Below are 19,621 nucleotides of genomic sequence, written 5' to 3'. Positions count from 1 at the left end.
TATTGAATTAGAGTCTGTAAAAATAAGACTATTACTATAAAATAATATACGCAGCCATATTATGGAAAGTAAGAAATTTCTGCGTGTAGCTTGCATTGTAATAGTAAAATCTAGTTAAAAAGGCGCGATATTCATACATACGCCGCGCTGGTCCGTCAGTCGCCGGCGCGGCGCTCGAGAGCCTATCATAGCCTACCTATACTTCGCCCCTCGCCCCACCTCCCGCTCAGTAACACTGTCTGTCTTTTCTTATCATTCATTTGTTTGTTTACCGTGCACATGTATAAATTAGATGCGGACATTACGTGAAATTAAAATATCTTATTACGTAAAAATACCTACAGCTGGTCAATCAGATCTTGGCAGTAGAAAGAGGCGGCAAATTTGAAAAATGTAGGCGCGAAGGGATATCGTCCCATAGAAAATTTGTGTTTCGCGCCTTTTTTTAGTGACAAGATTTGCTTGACCAGCTATATTTCATTATCTTGACTAATATTGTAATAAAAATGTACAAGATATTCACAACTATTTTTTACTATACATAGTTTGTAAAAAGAACGTCTCATTTCAAACATAGACAGAGAGAATCATCATACTATCTTTGACTTACACTAGTACTAGAAAAGGATGAATATAGTTTTTAGTTTTTATTTACTGACAAATGGTTTGACCAACTATACCTATTTCTGGTTCCTATTGTCATGTCCTGTCCTATTCAAGGTCAATATCATAATATGTATATTATAAACCAACTGCTCAATATTACACGGTATACATCCTGAATATACAATAAGGTAAGTGAGGCCACTTACCTTATTGTATATTCCGTGTGGGCCGTATATGCCTATATACAGCCCACCTTAAATTAAAATGGTTTTTTTTTTAATAAACAGGATATGAAGTATGAAAAACTCACTCAAATAGGTTTCTCATTTATTTAAGTTTCTTCATTATACCAAAATAGTTATAAAAATATTACGATACTCTTGGAAAATATACCTTAAAAGTCCTATTATGGGCCTTATTGAACACTAGCAGTGTATTACTTAATCCCGCAAAAAATAATCATTTTGACAGTAGGTAATAACAGATTTTATTGTTTTTAACTTAAGAGTTATACATATACAAATAACAATATTTGATACTTCATAACAGGAGGATTTATTTATAATAAGTGAAAATAATTATTTTGGGCCTTAATAACTAAAGATATAAAAATTGTCTAGTTTACGCGAAAATAGTAGGTAACTAAACATAAATCTTTATTAGTTATAGTAGTATCATCTTTTAACATCTGGGGGCACGGCAGTGCCCCTGCCAAGACGAGCAAAGCGCAAGGGCACTATCTACCTTTTCTCGAAGCGCTTCGTCGTTTTTTGGAACCCTCATAACTTGGGGTTGGATTATACCAGATAAACAAAGTTCTCGGACTTATTAAGCATATCAATTGCATAGCTCTTATGCTTTAGATTTTATTCATATCTAAAAACTTCGATTTCGTCACTGACTCACTCACTTGATGATCATCAATACCGGGTACTTCCTGAAGTCCTCTAAGAAGCTGAAATTTGGTATGTAAGATAGTTTTAGTACACAAACAACAAATAAATTCAAAAACTTGAAATTTTTTATACCTAAGGGGATGAAGAGGGGGTTTAATTTTGTATGGGGAATCAATAATCGCTGAACCGATTTAGTTGAAATTTGGTATGTAGATAGGTATTGTTATGGGGAAGGATATAGAATAGATTTCAACCTCAAAGTTTACCCTTACGGGGTGAAGGCAGATTTTAACTCCAAAGTTTACCCTTACGGGGTGAAGGGTTTATATGGGGAATCAGTAAGAAGTACATTGTGTAACAGATGCCCCCAGATACTTATTTCAGGATTTTTAATAGTAAATCACCCCCAACCCTTTAAATTAGGGCATGGAAGATTGTCATAAGCAACTTACAAAAAGAAGTGAAATCCCACCAAAAACATTTTGATGTAAAATGTTGCCCAAACGAAACCATAAGGCTCGCACTGTCAAAAAGTTATCAGATCTCTTGCCAAGCTTCTAACTCTACAAGCCCTCTAACTTTACTAGCCCTACACCAAAAGTATGTGGCTTGGCCGTTTCATTTCTACAAGAACTACTGTAAGTATAATACAAATACCGCCCAAATGCGAATCGGACTCGCGTTCCAAGGGTTCCGTACATTACACAATTTTAACAATATATATTTTTTTTAGAGAAAAGTGAGTAAAATGTCTTTAAAAAACCCGTAGGGATCGGAAAACTAGGTACTTAAGTCCGACTCACTCTTGACTGCACATTTCTAATAGGTTTTTCTGGCATCTATAGGAAAAGAGCTAATATGTGTATTTTTTTCATAATTTTAGACCCAGTAGTTTCGGAGATAAGGGGGGGGGGGAATGGTCATTTTTTGCGTATTTTCTTAAATAACTTCTAAACTATTTATTTTAAAATTATGAAAAAATATATCTGAGGTTCTCACAATGAGCCCCTTAATTTGATATATAACAAGATATAGTGTTTTTTTCTTCTATTTATCATTCATCTCAAAAGTGACCCCTTTATTTGTGACGTCCCACGGTCAAAGGTACCTTATGGCGGGTATGGAGTTATGCATACCCCAGTAATCTACAATAAATAAGTTATCGACAACACAAAAGATCAACCTCCTAAGTTGCGTAGTTACAGAGATATGATTTTTTGAAAGTAATGTTGTGAAATGAGCAACTTTACGATACAGAAGTTTTAAGTTTAGCCGCCTAAAAAACTATGTTCCTGAAGTAAGTTACATAGTTGACTACAAATAATAATACCTTATATATCTGAGATTTAAAAAATGTTGCGACTTGTTCTGTAATGCAAATAGAAACCTTTGATATCGACTGATTTATGTGTATACTAACCAGTCTCTTGAAAATAAAGTTTTATTTCATTTTCACGATTGATTGCAATGAGCTCTCTAGATTTAAATTTTATCTATTAGAAAACGACACTGAGAGACAGTTTAAGCAAAAAACAATACCGATTTAGAGGTGAAAATGTATTTTCTGACTTTTTCATATAAAATCAGATAATTGAATATTTTTACTTTTAATGTAACACACAATCAATTTTTCTGAGCACATATGAAAGAAATTCTGTCATTCAAATGAAATAAATCCTAAAACCCCAACTAAATACTATATTTAACCCCTTATGCCACTTTAAACTTACATAACAATAACAGTATTTGCTCCATACATTTACGAAAAGGTACCTTATGGAAATAAATCTAATAATACATCACTACAAAATATCAATCACATTGAAGCTTTATTCTTTTATGAATAGAAAATATTAATTTACATTAAACTGCCACAAATTTAATTGGTTCTTCGTCATAATAATCTTAAAAAAGACCAATAATTTGTATGTAATGAAAAGGTACCTTGTGGTTAAGTTACATGATGAGGCATGATGATGATGGAACAGTTAGGATAAACTAATAATATTTTGGGGTAAAGATGTTATAAATCGTCTATTTCTTATCAATAATATATTTTGGTTGCCATTGAAGACAAGCGGCATTGAGGTTCAATGACCTTAGATATTCCATAAGGTAATGCGTCGGGTATTGGCATTTTTCAGCAAACCAATGGCTGATTTATTGCATGCGACCAAACCAAATGAAGATTATTCTAGTTAAGAAAGACTTGACGAGAGTAACTTTAGTATAATAGCAGGCTACTTGGATTTATAATGTCGGTCGATGTACGGTTATAATATTTGCTAGGCGCCCCAACCAGAACTGAAATTATCAAATTAGTTTTGCAGAATGCTAATACAGTTCTCTACCAAACTTCTTTTCCCGTATTGACTAGTTTTTTTGGAAATTTTCAACCTTTTTTCCATAAGGTACCTTTTTACTAAACTCTGAGACGACGTTACTAGGCTTATAACTAACTTATAACAAAAATAAAAACAGGTAAACAAACGTTACGCATTAAGGTTTGAGATCACACAATAAAAAAAAATTGAGCATTTTTTCACCTCTTTACAAAACATTTCATAACTCCGAAACCAGAAACCCTCATAAGGTACCTTTTCCCGTGGAACGTCACATTTGAATTTCTATTATTTACTTTACATGTATGTTCTTGGGTTATAGACTTACATGTGTATACCAAATTTCAACTTATTGGTGCAGTAGTTACGGAGCAAATAGGCTGTGACAGACAGACAGCCAGACACACGAGTGATCCTATAAGGGTTCAGTATTTTTCCTTTTGAGGTACGGAACCCTAAAAATAATGAATTTAATAAATTTTTCACCTTATGCCCATGTGGCGGTAGCGAAACAGCCAAGCCACATATTTTGACTAAGGTGTAGAGTTAGTGAAGTTAGGGCTTGTAGAGTTTGAAGCTTGGCTCGACAAGAGATCTGACAACTTTTTGACAGTGCGAGTCTTATGGTTTCGTCTTAGCAACAATTTACATGAAAATGTGTTTGGTGGGATAATTTTTTACAGTATAAATATTTATTCGTAACAAATAAGTATTATCTTTTTCTCAAACATGCAATGAAATATTGATGTTATGTTCCTTATAATAGGCTGCGAAGTATGATGTTTCAGGTGCGGCTAGGACAAAAGGTCGTTAATGGAATTTCATACCAATCTTGCAGGCCTAGGCCGGCAAAGTCCTCTTTTTTAATTTTCATTTCACAGATATTTGTGACACAGCATCGTGGCATTCATCCATTAAAAAAAATAGAGGCTGTATTTGCTTTATGGTTCGTAATGACACTGCCACTACGCCTATAAAAAAAAAACAAAAAACAATGTTTGCTATAATTTGCAGTTTTATTTGTATAAAATCAACATGAACTTAATAAATAATACATTATTAATCAAATTCTATAATTTTAAATTATAAATTTAACTACACAAATAAAAACATTTAAAATATTTCATCTAAACGTTAGCGGTAAAAAGGTCTACTCAAACACGCGTAGTTATTTTTTTTTAAATTGTTATGGAGGTAAAGTTGAAAAATTTTCATTCTGTTTTATTGGATTTATGGTGCGTTGTTGATTTTTTTACTTTAATATGAGTTCCGACAAAATAATGAAATTAATATTATTTAATTGTAATCGTAGGTGTTGGAATTAGGATTGTTCATTTTTTTTCAAATGTTCTATTTCGAAAACCATTTCGAGATATAAGGTTTTTAAACAGTTTCCGACATTTGCTGCGATATAATAATTGAGGATTGAAGATATTTCAACAAATATCCTTATGACCTTAGTTTGACCTTCTCCTGGGCTGAATGTAAAGTCATTGCATAATAAAAGTTATCGAACCATAGTAAATTAATCCGTCACTCACGTATTGTCAAAGTTATCATTGTCATCGATTGTCATAACAAAATTTTTCAGTTAAACCGCTGCGCTTGTTTGTTACAATTTGATTTATAATTAATACCTAAACAGTAGATTTCATTGCTTAATAATATATCAAAAACCTTGTTCCTATGTGTGGGAATGATTCACAAAAATAATAGTTCGAATCCACGAAGACCTACGACGTGAAAGATGGTGCCGTGAATTAAACTTGGAATACCTACCTACTTCACGTGTTACACACAGTATTGCTGTGAGAATCACGTTGATGTAAGTATAAAATTAATATTAATTTACTACAATTAAGTATTTAAAAGCTCACTTTATTGGTAGGGTCGTGGTATCTATTTATTTTCTGTGGTAATGTAGCCAGAGTATCTAAAGGCAAACCGTTAAACAGAGATGGTGCCTACTAGAAAGAAGGAATATACAAGAATACATAGCCATACTCAAAATTCAGCCTGAAACTGCTTTAAAAAGATATAATTATGTTGCAGTTCAAGCTGCTGATATCATGGTGGACAAGACTTAATAAAGAGTTGTGAATAATAAAACATGTTTTTGTTTACCTACTTTTTTATTAATTTGGGAAATATGTTATATATGTTTCCAAAAAAAATAGTAACTTTACATTAAATGTATGTTTATCATGTTCTGCACGAGCATCTGACAATGATGGCTTCTTGTTGACCATCCAGAAGAGAAGTGTATGGTTTGTTATTTACTCTGTTCCCAGGCATTATTTACGGTCGTAAAGTATTACGACGATTAATAATTAATATGACGTTCGTTTCAATACAAAATGCTCAACTTTGTTCTGGGCCCAAGTGCAGTTACATATCTCACATGCAGCTGTATCTAAATAGGAATCACGATGACCTGAAATAATAGGATATAATTAGCAAAATTGGCATGTTCCTAATATAGTAGTATAAGTATGTAGTACAATATCCAAACAATGGTGACAAGCCGGCAGAAAGCACCCACTGGGTGCTAAGCTACCTTTAGCAATGGACGCTTGTAACGATTTTATGAATCCAATCTTCTTACAAATCGAATCAGTTAAAATATATATGATGTAGGTAACTTACATTTGTATTTTTGCTCCCTTGATTTCAGCCAAGTTATGGTTGGAGTTGGATGCTATATGGATACATACTCCAATAAAAGTTATATTATATAACTTAGGCAGATTTCTGGAATCAGCTTTCTCAAATTTATAGCGTAGGTATTTTGAAATTAATGATTCAAAATAAACGAGTTTTCCATTCCAGACGATTGTTATTTATAGAAACTCGTGACACTGACATTGTCGACAGGTGACATTACAATCAATTGTCAATGACAACTATTTTTTTAATGCTTGTTGTTGCTTGTGCATTATCCTAATCAGCCGACGACATGTAATTTACGAGAAGTCGTATCTCATATTTTCAATAAATTATAAATATTCAACCGAGCCACGAATTACTAAATCATTCAAATTGGTATCTTAAATTAACCTATATTTTCAGAAAATAAAATAAAAATGGGGGTCTAAAAAAAATGAACAATCCTAATTGGCAGCGTAAGCAGAATTGATTCTAAATAACTTGCTGCCTCTGCCGCTAAGTCAAAGATGAAGTATGTATATGGTTGCTTATGGCAATTTTATTATTTGAGAAACTAAGAAAAATGGTTTACAGTTTATTAGAAACAGTTTTGTGGCATATTTTAAATGAATGTAACTGCAAATTCGTCAACAAAGTGGAAATTATACTTATTTACTCCATGCATAAAGCAACGATGTATGTGAAACATGATATCAACATGAAAGACTATGTAAACTTATGTGACGAAAACGACAGTCAGACGGATATAAGGCGAAAAAATCAAAGATACATGAAAATACATGTATACGGGTAGTAAAAATACACGACTCGTGTAAAACATACGCGTGATAATGATATAGGTACGTGTTGGTTATATTTTGGGTGTAGTTTACTTTTAGTTTTTTCTATAAATAAAACTTGGGTTTCGTGGATTTTTTATTTTATTTATTTCATTGCATGTTTGAGAAAAGCACTATACATACCTCGGCGGGAAATGGGGTTGCCCGCGCTCAGACCTATCCGGCCTCGCTTCGCTCGGCCGTCTATATGTCTTCGGCCGGCAACCCCTTTTGGTCCCGGCCTCTGTAGTAATGTACTATTAACATAATTTTGACAGTACATCTGGTGCTACATTACGACACCGGTGCTATAATAAGCACATTAAAACACTCCCTTTGGCCGTGTGTTAAAATTTGTCACTCGTTGCAAAATATCTATTTTTCGCACTTCTGTCGTAAATACCTACCTATGTATTAACAAAAAAAAGTCACTTGTAAATAGTTACTGCCTTTAAAAAGTATAAGTGCCGCAATGTTATTAGACTTTTTGATTCTATAAACTTCTTTAGGTCAATAAAGCAAGTGATAAATTATTAGAGTTAGACCAAGAAAAGTCTGCAGCAATTTTGACAGCCCACGCAGTGCAAGTGTTATTTATAAGTCATAATTTTATAGAAGTTTCTTCAAATCGACCTTATTAATAAGAGATTAAAAATATTCAAAATTATCTTAAAATATTTTAATCTAATATTTCATCTCATATGTTCAATAAGGCCCGGGACTGGACCTTTTTACCTGCACTGACAGTGGGCCTTCTTAGCAACAAGTACAAATTCAGAATAATTGGGAATAATAGGGAGCAACTGTTATTTTTGAATGCTGGGCCTTGTTACCCGCCGGGCCTGATATGCCTGCACTTCACCTACCTTATTTGTTTTACAAGGGGAAAAGTTGTTGATTAACCGCTCGTGCTAATATTGATACCCAAACAAGCGAAACATTTTTTTTTATTAAATAGGAGGCAAACGAGCAGACGGATCACCTGGTGGTTAGCAATTACCGCCGCCCATGGACACCCGCAACACCAGAAGGGTTGCAAGCGCGTTGCCGACCTTTAAGATGGGGGTCTTTTAAGGTTTGAAGGTCGTATCGGACAGTTCATTCCACAGTTTGGCTGTGCGAGGCAGGAAGTACATTCACAAATTCAAACATTCTAAAATTGAAGCACGAGCGTAGCGAGTGGTTCGTAAAATTGAACCTTGAGCGTAGTGAAGGTTTCGAGTGACGAAGGTTAAATAAAATTTTCATCACATCAGCTCGTAAAGGCCCTCTTGATTGTTCGAAACGGATAAGAAAAGTGGCATTTAATTTGATGCAAATTTTGAGTTGTTTCCGTAGGTAAATTGGATCAGTTGGTTGGTAATATTGACTTTAAAATGATAAATATTGAATAACGTTAGTTTGAAATTGATTTTATGATAAAGTAAATATTATCGGAGATGATCGCTCTTAAAAAATATATGTCGCTAGTCATTTATAACCTAAAAGCGCCAAATTACGCAAAATTATATTGAAATGACACCTGTGTATTGAATTTGAAGAATACTTTAACAAGGGTAGTTATCTGTATGACAATGCACCTAAAATAATTTTCAAATGTATCTATTATTTCTATACTTAACACGATAACGAATTCTACGTAAACGAAACCGCGGGCAATCCCTAGTACATATAGAAATAAATAAGGAAAGGTAAGTTTCCATTAGTGTACTGTGTAAAATAACTATTTACCATTGATAATAATTTTATAAACGCTTTGCGTATTTTAAGGTCACCGCGCTAACCGCTAGCCCGCGACCGTCGATCGCTGCCTCCTGCCCCGGCGCACAGCGCGGCGCGCGAAAACGCCGCGCGTTTGAAATATAAGCTCGGAATGCATACTTACGTATCAGTATTTAGTGTCGCCGTGATTTTATATTTCTAATCTTTTGTGTGAGAAGTAAGATCTTTATTATGACCGTGTAATATTAACTCTACAGACTTTAATTCAATATTGGCTATACTGCTTAACCAGAAATCAATATCTAGACAAGCACATTGTCTACATTTCTAACTTTTTACATGTATACTAAGTTGATAGGTAATATCGTAATTTTGCAATATCAGCTACTCTAATTCTGTATTTACATAATAATTCGTGTTTTTACGTTCACCAGAAAGCAGCTGTTCCAGATTTCTAAAAACCGAATATTGTGAATAAATTAAAGTGTTATTGAATATGTTAAAGTTTTTTGTAACTTTAATTTTATATTTACATAGATATTTAGCAAAAATTGAAATATTTAAATATGGCCGAACGCTCCACCTAAAATTTTCTAACTTTTTACATGAACGTTATTTAACATGCTTACAATAACATATCAAAAAAGAAAAAACTTTAATGTTATCAAAACCCATTTTTGTTCCACCGCTGGTCTACTAGTGAACAGTCAGTAGCCATAACTGCTAAGCGGGCGAGGTGTTCAAAATAATCTTGACGCAATTTTATTGTTAAGAGAATATTAGCGTGTCCAGGTAATTTTAAACACCTCGCCCGCTTAGCAACTTCTGCTGCTGACTGTACTGGCTGTACAAGAAATAATCATCATCTTGGTTTCTCATTATTTTCGTCCAGGTAAATGTATTCAGACCAAAGGCAGTTCTATCAGAAAAAACCGGGCAAGTGCGAGTCGGACTCGCGCACGAAGGGTTCCGTACCATAAAGCAAAAAAAAACGGAAAAAATGAAAAAAGAAAACGGTCACCCATCCAAGTACTGACCATTCCCTACGTTGCTTAACTTTGGTCAAAAATCACGTTTGTTGTATGGGAGCTCCATTTAAATCTTTATTTTATTCTGTTTTTAGTATTTGTTGTTATAGCGGCAACAGAATTTAAATACATCATCTGTGAAAATTTCAACTGTCTAGCTATCACGGTTCGTGAGATACAGCCTTGGTGACAGACGGACGGACGGACGGACGGACGGACAGCGAAGTCTTAGTAATAGGGTCCCGTTTTACCTTTTGGGTACGGAACCCTAAAAAGCATTGAGTTTTATCATTACTATAATGTAGAGGTATCGTCTTGGATCGTCCCATTAGTTTTTCGTAAAGTTCTTAAATTAGTCCTATTCTGCTTTCGTCACCCATTCTACATTCGTCACAATCGTCGGTGGCTTTCAATGTAGAATGAGTGACGAAAGCAGAATAGGACTAATTTAAGAACTTGACGAAAAACTAATGGGACGACCCAAGACGATACGTACCACTATAGAGAAGCCATACATAATGAAATTGTCGTAATTGCGACCTGTAGGTACCAGGAGACCAAAATGTAAGCGCCGTAATGTTCATGGCGCTTACCCGTTTAGGTCGCGAGATTCACGCTCCGCTTCTATGGTTTGTTGTCAAAACAACTCTTGGCGCAAACTACTGGTTCTTTGTGCCCACAGATAAAACATCCTCCAGACTGAGCATAGTCGCGCTACCCCCTCTGCTACGCATACGGTAATTTTAATCCATGTTCGAGTCGAAAGTGTCTTTGTGTGACGTCCGTGTCTTTGAACGGACCAATCACGGCACGGGACTTCTCACCTCGTCCCGCGCACCCCCGCATTTTTGGCATCATCGGTTGCATGAAATAATTGCTCTAAACTCGGTCTAGAGGATTTCTAATCTATGTTTGTGCCGGTTCTACCTATACGTTAGTAATAGCACAGATAATTTGAAATAGAGAGTTACTGTCATGGTAAATTATGTAGCTAACTGTTAGAAAGCCATTTGACTTTGATCATAATTCTTTCACTGATATATGTATATGAGTTAACTTGTTAAATATTACCTTTGGTCCGTTTTCATAACTATGGTTTTCGTAACTGGCTACCAAAGAAGATTTATTTTTCCTGTTTCATAATTAATTATCAAACAAGAATTCACTTTCTGGTTTCGTAATCGAGTATTTTTTCTTCGTTCGTAATTAATTATCAAAACTTATTACTTTTTCTTTTTTCATAATTGGACATTTTCGTGTGATACACTAGTACCTTTCTCGTGTAAAACGATACACACCTTTTTTTAAGAAAGACAAATTTAATGTTATTTATATACTCAGAATCATGAGCTGATTCCATCCTTCTACGAAAATGTTCATACATTTCACTTTGTTTTCCATAGTCCATTCCGTAACCGCCGTGCAACGCGTACGAACCTAAAAATAAAACTTAGGACGCTTTCTTTCTCCTAGTAGGATAGAAAAGAAAGAGCGTGATCCTAAGTAGGAAAATCATCAAATTGGAAAATAGTACATTGTGCAACATGGGGCATATGTTAACTAATTATTAATTTATTACGCCCCGAGTTACACACAATGTTTTTCATCACACTTGCGATACAAAAATGAAGTATAAAGACAAAAAACTGTTAATTATAATACTAGAAACTTCATAACTCCCTACGGAAAATGCTTTTTCTATAGTTCCCGCTAAGCATGCGTGCAATTCCACATTTACTGAGCGAGTGTGATGAAAAAAGCATTTATTGCACTAATCGATCTCCTTTGTTAACTAGTTACTTCAAAGCTTTCAACTCCTCTTTCACCACCTTAGGGGATGAATTTTCAAAAACGCTGAAATTAGTTTTCTTGTACTTTAATTTAATACCTTTTTGCAAAGTTTCAAGTTCCTAGCTTAAAATAAAATTTGCACCCCAAGACGAACTTTCATCCCTTTTTTGCTTGTTACTGTAGGGATATCTATGTAGGTACTTTTATTGTATCTAAGTTTTTTTTTAATCGAAATTGGTACAGAAAGAGCCTGGATGTTGCTCTCTTCTCTTTTGCAGTCAATTTACCCAGTCAGTCACTCACAGGGTAAATTGGCAACAAAAGGGGAACTTAACTTCCACAAAAAATATATCGAAGTTAATAACGAAACTCGATTACTAAAAGAGTAATAAATTCTTGTTTGATAACTAATTACGAAGCAGCGAAAAATAATTCATATTTCGTAGCCAATCCAGGCGAAAACAGAAAAAATAAAATCTTATTTCATAACCAGTTACGAAACTCGATTACGAAACCAGAAAGTAAATTCTTGTTTGATAATTAATTATGAAATAGGAAAAAATAATCTTCTTTGGCAGCCAGTTACGAAAACCATAGTTATGAAAACGGACCAAAGGAATAATATTAACGCCATCTACTCAAGAATAGACTGAAGGTTATGGCGCCATCGCTCGAAAAGATTGCACCATACCTTTGGCATATAGTCGAGTAGATGGCGTTAATGTTAATATTTAATAAGTTAAAACATATTAGTGAAAGAATAATGATCAAAGTAAATGGCGTTCTAACAGTTTTATGTTCTATCGAAAGATGGCAGTAAATTTACAGTGGCTACATGATTTACTTTGACAATCCGTCTCTATACACTTTATTCTCTTTGCTTTGCGTTAGTATTAGCAAAAAGAATAGATAGTATAGAGGGGTCCTGTCATTGTCAATTTTGTAGTCACGGTAAATTTACTGCCATCTATCGACACACGATTAAAACTTAAAATAAAATTGAAAATGTATAAATTAATCAAAATATGTTTACGGATAAATGATTTTTAATTTTTATTGTTCCTTACTGACCCATGTTCGTTCACCGATATGTGTTAAAATTGTTAAATATCAAACGGTCTCGTCAACGCCATCTAGCCGAGAATAGGCCAAAGGTATAAATTATAATGGCGCCATCTATGCGAGAATGACTTTCCGAGGCACGTTTTTTTCTTAGACTTTATTTATCTTATACGAAGTTATATATATCTTTGGTATTAGTAATAGTTAAATGGGGGTGAAGTTTTAAACATAGTTTTAAAAGAAGGATAGTGAAAAGCTAGAAATAATGGGAAATAAAGGTTTTACAGGAATTCCATGTAGCGGAAAATATTAACCAATAAAAACTAGGGATTGTTTAAAAAAAACTTTAATGTGAAGAAATTTCCGACTAATTTAACTATCTTTTCTCTCATAAGTGATGGTGGAATTTTCCCTTTTGACTATCATTCTTTGAGCATTTATTGAACCAACTATATTTTTAACACTCCAGGAATCCACCTTTTTCTATATCGCAGCCAATATTGTTGGCCTATGCAACACAATTTTTAAAGCACGTCTTTCGATTTTCGAACGATGGCGGTCACATTGAAACTGGCGAAAAAATATTATTTAAGCCAGGGATACACTAGGGGACAATCCGCGACAAGTGTCAGTGACATGTCAAGCACACAGCAACAGTAACTGTCCATCGGTGGACCTTATGCCTTTTGTAATAAGGTTTACGAACTGATAGTGTGGGCTATAGTACGATGTCGCGAAACATCGAACGACTTATGACACTCACTGACGGTACGCGCGATTTGCCAGTAACGAGTGAAGTCCGGCAACGTCGCGTCAATATACCCGACGTCGCTGGCGACATGTGTCGCCTTTTTGTCGCCTATTGTATCCCTGGCTTAAAAGTCAAACTACATAAGATCGATTGCTTGACTGAGCTAGAACGGATTACGTTCAAATCTAAAACATTTGTAATTACTAGAAATGTAAGTATCTGTTTATTCCGTTCGAAAACCGACTATTACACTCCAAAAGTCTACATACATACAGCGAAAAAATAAATAAAAACATACTTTCGCATTAATGTATTTGGATTTAACTTTGGATAACTAAATTCTATATACACAATAATAATATACCGCACAAACATTTTTCCGTTGTTTTCCAAACAATACCTTAATTATAAAAGCATTTTACTAACCAATTTTATTTTACAAACTAAAACAATAAATATTATTGAAAGGGCGAATGTTCAAAATGTACATATAAATATTACTTACAAGCAAAAAAACAAATCACTATTCATAATTCACAAATCCATAAACCATATCAGGAATATTTAAAGTCATTTTACACTAAGGGAACTTAAAAAATATTTAACACTGGAAGAGTTATGAAAGCCCCAGACGGATACTCGTTTCGGAATTTCACATAATTTACACTCGCATAATTATAGCATAATGTAACTCAGGGGACTTACAGGGGAAAACTAGGGGACAAATGTTCGGCGACAACGCGCGACTCGTACGACTTCGCCTGACGTCGTTACCGAGCTCAGGCGAAGTTACGCGAAATTTGGTTGACATACTGGCGACTTATGACACACACTGGCGAAATGTGTCGCGCGCTGTTGCCAGACATGTCGAGGGTAGTCTCGCAACGTCGCGCCACTTCACCCGACGTATCACGCAACATTTCTCGCCTATTGTACCTATCCCCGGCTTTAGAACAAGCATCCAACCTGTATCCATACTTTAAGTGGTCAAATATATTGGCGAAAGCATTATGATTTGACTTAAATATTAAGAAAAATGCTATCACTTAAATAACATTTCGTATAAACTTAGGCGATTACTTTACAAGTACAACTTACATCCAAACATGACATGATTGGAGAAGAATAAGCGGCGGAATATACCTAGCGGAGCTTTAGGAAAAATTTCATTGGGTCAATCAACTTTTTCTCGTCACCCGTTGCCATGGTTACGGTCGCCTGGGTCACTATTAAAACCCTGGTTTATAGCATTGGAAATAAACATACTTACCTACATTTTCATAGCTGCTACTAGCCTCTTCCATAATGGGTCATCCACTTTGCATACCTATTAGTAGTACAGATGTACTCGTAGTGCATAATTGTTTTCCATCGTACTTTCTCGGAAACGTTCGTAATGTCATGCTACTTCAGTCCTTTTTGTATCGAGAAATAGCAAGACACGTTCGTACGTTTACGTGGAAATACGATGGAAAATAATTTTGCACTACAACTGTATAACATTTCTTCTAACAAACTATGCTACTATTTTCTCCAGGACAGAATAACAACAAAAAAGTTGATCCACCCGATTACATCAGAAACATCTAAATCACTAAAGGACGAAATTATTACAATTTGAAATTTCAACACTAAAATATAAAAACACCTTACATAATTTTAAGGAAGCGTCATGACATAAGAAAGAGTAATTTTAGTAGCCTATAGATAAGCAAGGATTTATATCAATGCCTAAACGGTCATTCTAAAAAAATATGACTGCGGTCCAGTATCCGCGACCTTTACAAAATGTATGAAAAGAGTCGTGGTAGTTAGACGCAAACGCAGACATATTCTCAGAGAATGACCCTAAATTGGAATAAAGTGACAAATCAGTAGTTACACGATTTGCAAAAGTCTTAAACAATCGTTCGTCATTGCCTTAGTCTGTCATAGCCACCACACAAAAAATTATTAAAAAAAACTTTTATCGTTCAATTGGTACTAAAAGAGAGCACAATTTGCCATTAACAACTTCAATTTCTGGCAACTAGTCTGGCAAAAGTGCATGGCGCTATGTGAATGGATTTCATTCATAATGTGACCATGCAATTTTGCAGATTGCTGACATTTGACCTTCTTCAATAGAATTTGAAAGATTTTCATCGTCACGCAGTTCAAGATCACATTTTTGTAATGTTACGCGAATGAAATTGATGATACACAGACCTAAGACATAGGCAGAGCTCAATACGACTTCAAACATACAAGAAAAGAGCGAACTCTCATCTTTAACGCCGGCAACGTACTTGCAACCTTTCTAGTATTGCAGGTGTCGATGGGCAACGGTATTTTTTTACCATCAGGTAATTTTTCAGCTCTTTCGCGTCCTATTACGTATATATCATACAAAAACATAATATACGTGTGAAATCGATGTGTGCAAAATACCATTGTAGTACATTATTGTTTTCCATCGTATTTTCTCGGAAACGTTCGTATTTGTCATGCTACTTCAGTCAACCTCAGTACTTTGTAGAGACTGACTGAAATAGCAAGACACGTTCGTACGTTTCCGTGAAAATACAATCGAAAACAATTATGCACTACATCTGTAAAGATGGCCACTGACGTGCCTTCCAACAGTCCAAATAGCGTGGCCGCAATCCAACATCGGTCCGTGAATGTCAAAAACGTACAATGTTTAATATTAGGATGCCGTCCATTTGGATGAATCCATTGTAACGGCATCCATTTGGAAGGCTCGTCAGTGGCCTGTTTAAGTCTGCCTATTGCGGTCATTAATAGATGAATATACTAGCATAGGCTGTTGGAAAACTAGTAAATAGTCGAAATCTATACGGGTAGCTGCTATGGAATAGCTTAAAAACTAAAACATACAATAGGACATGCCTTTAAAGGTATCAAAATTACTAAACCTTTAAGATAACACAAAAATAATTCTCACGTGACGAAAACGAGTAGGCACAGATGTAGTGCATAATTGTTTTCCATCGTATTTTCTCGGAAACGTTCGTATTTGTCATGCTACTTCAGTCAACTTCAGTACTTTTTGTACCGAAACTGACTGAAATAGCAAGACACGTTCATACGTTTCCGCGGAAAATAATATTATGCAATACATCTGTAATCACGTTTTTATTTCAATATAAGTCCGTCGTTTTTGCCATGGAAAAATATATTTGTTTTCATTATTGACTAACATTTCTCTCAACTAGCAGTCATTTGAACCTTTTTCTTTCAATAAACATACAGATGTAGTGCATAATTATTTTCCATCGTATTTTCACGGTGTCTTGCTATTTCAGTCAGTCTCGGTACAAAAGTACTGAAGTTGACTGAAGTAGCATGACAAATACGAACGTTTCCGAAAAAATACGATGGAAAATAATTATGCACTACATGTGTACTTTTTTTTTTTACAGGTTCTCGTAGTTTTGATAAACTTTAGGCATTATCTTGAAGACTCATTAGGCTTTGATTTGCAAGACCACAATCATTCTCACGGTGTGTGTGTGTGCGTGTCTTTTGAACACACTTTTATGTAACTTAAAACGAGACTATAGTAAAGATAAAAGTTTTAAATAAGGTTTTCGAGACCTTTAAATTCAGGGCTCGATTCTACTCGCTAAACTGAGCTACTTTTATTATGGCACCAACCCCGAAATCCCGAAATAATTTTTACTTTTTCATACATTTTGGCTGATCAGATGTCGACGTTTTCTATGGAAAAGCTAAAAAAAATTTCCACGATTTTAGGGTTGGTCCCATACTAAAAGTAACTCAGTTTAGCGAGTAAAATCAAGACCCGGAATTGAAGCCCCATGGTCAGACACATACTGTATAGATTAATTATAATAGTATTTCCGCCTAAATCAATAGCGAAACGCAAGGGAGTACACACAAAGTTGACAGATAGGAGTACGTAGGATCGTTAAGACAATAACCTCATGTTATTTAAGACCCGAATCTTTTGAGCCCTCGGTTTAAGACTCGACTCGGTTTTTCAAACTCTCAAAATTAAATCGAAACTCAATTATTTTTTACTTCTTGGAGACACAAGTCTTTTGAGAAACATGAGTAATTTTGAGAAACTCGCAATTTTTTACAAATATTATTAAATCATTGTCGTAATGTAAAATTCATGGGTTAGGCTCAGGGAAGGGCTTTTTTCACGGAAACGTACGAACATAAATGTTGCTATTTCAGTCAGTCTCGGTATAAAAAGTACTGAGGTTGACTGAAGTAGCATGACAAATACGAACTTTTCCGAGAAAATACGATGGAAAATAATTATGCACTACATCTGTAGTGAACTCGCGATAAGTGGGTATGTGTGCGTGCAAAATCAGTTTGCCATAAAGTCACATATTTGTGTTAGCGACCACTCTATCTATCTGTCAACTTTGTAGGAAGTATAGATAACCTAAACCTAGAGGTAGTAGGCCTCGCGGGACGTTTGGGAAGCGGACATTAGGATTTTTTTTTAATTTACGATATAAAACATCGTAAATGAGGTTTAAACAGACCTATTATTTATTTTAATAATAAATAACATTAGCGAGATTATATAAGCAGAACAAAATCAAGCATTGTTTTGTAATTTAGCTTTGACGTTTGGATGAATAAAATGATAGAATGGATGAAATTTATCAAAATTGAACAGAATTAAATTGTACACGTTGTTTTTACAAATTTTATGCCTTTACGAATACAGATGTAGTACATAATTATTTTCCATCGTATTTTCACGGAAAAGTACAAGCTATTTAAGTCAGTCCCGGTACGAAAGTACTGAAGTTGACTGAAGCAGTATGACAAATACGAACGTTTCCGAGAAAATACGATGGAAAACAATTATGCACTACATCTGCACCTAAATATTTGTTAAATTACTTAAATTTTGTTATTATTTTGGTTTAGGTTTGTTGTCTGACATATCTACGCTAATGTTATTAATTTATATTTAGGTAACGTTAAAAAATCAGAGTTTCATCCATTTAAAACAAAGTATGCGGTTTTTAACACATATGTTATCAATTATCATTTTAAATTTCATTAATTAATTTTATATTTTTATTTTCAACGTCCTTTGACTAGTACATTTTGGATATTAAAGAAAAAGGTAGACAGCGCATCGCTTTAGAAATAATAATTAACATTTTTTACCTAGTTATATCCTAGCAATGTCTGAATATATTATTTTAATACGAACTTGTATTATTTATTTTTATGTCTTCAATATAATGGATTAAAACTAGACCAGGTAGACCAGAAAAATCAAACCTTTTTTTTGTCTTTTTCCGCGAGAGGAAGACATAAAGTATAAAAAAGCGAGGGATACACTAGAGAACAAATGTCCCTAGACACGTGTCGCTAGCGACATAGGGCGAAGTGGCGCAACGTTGCTGGACACGTCGAGCGAAGCCCGGCAACGTCGCGCCACTTCGCCCGACGTCCAAGACACGGTGTATTGGGACATTAATCGCCTAGTGTATCCCGGGCTTAAGGCTATGGATTTCGTTTTTTGTCAATTGATGGACCGGGTACTGCGTATATATTTATGAAGTTTACGAGACAAAAATAATGTCTTTCTCTAATTCCAATTAACAAAAAGAACTGTCTGATAATTGTTACAACATTACATTTGAAATCATTTCATAGACAAACATCCGTTGGCAACGCTCAAATAATAATATTTATATTGTGTAATATTAGCATATAATGTACGTTGATATTAATTAAGATATTACCTTTTCATCACAAAAAATAAGTGTTATGTAAAATCTGCAATGACAAAATAAATATCATAATATTACATCAGTTATAAGTCTAATGCATATATTAATCATTAGTTACTTGCTGAACTTACGTGAAATTATATGCTAATATTAATCATTATATTCTACATAACCATGTCATACACAATTTTTCATAC

This window comes from Cydia fagiglandana, chromosome 27 (genome assembly GCF_963556715.1).
Source record: "Cydia fagiglandana chromosome 27, ilCydFagi1.1, whole genome shotgun sequence".
NCBI lineage: Eukaryota > Metazoa > Arthropoda > Insecta > Lepidoptera > Tortricidae > Cydia > Cydia fagiglandana.
The sequence above is the reverse complement of the archived record's forward strand: the minus strand, read 5'-3'. Positions refer to the sequence as shown.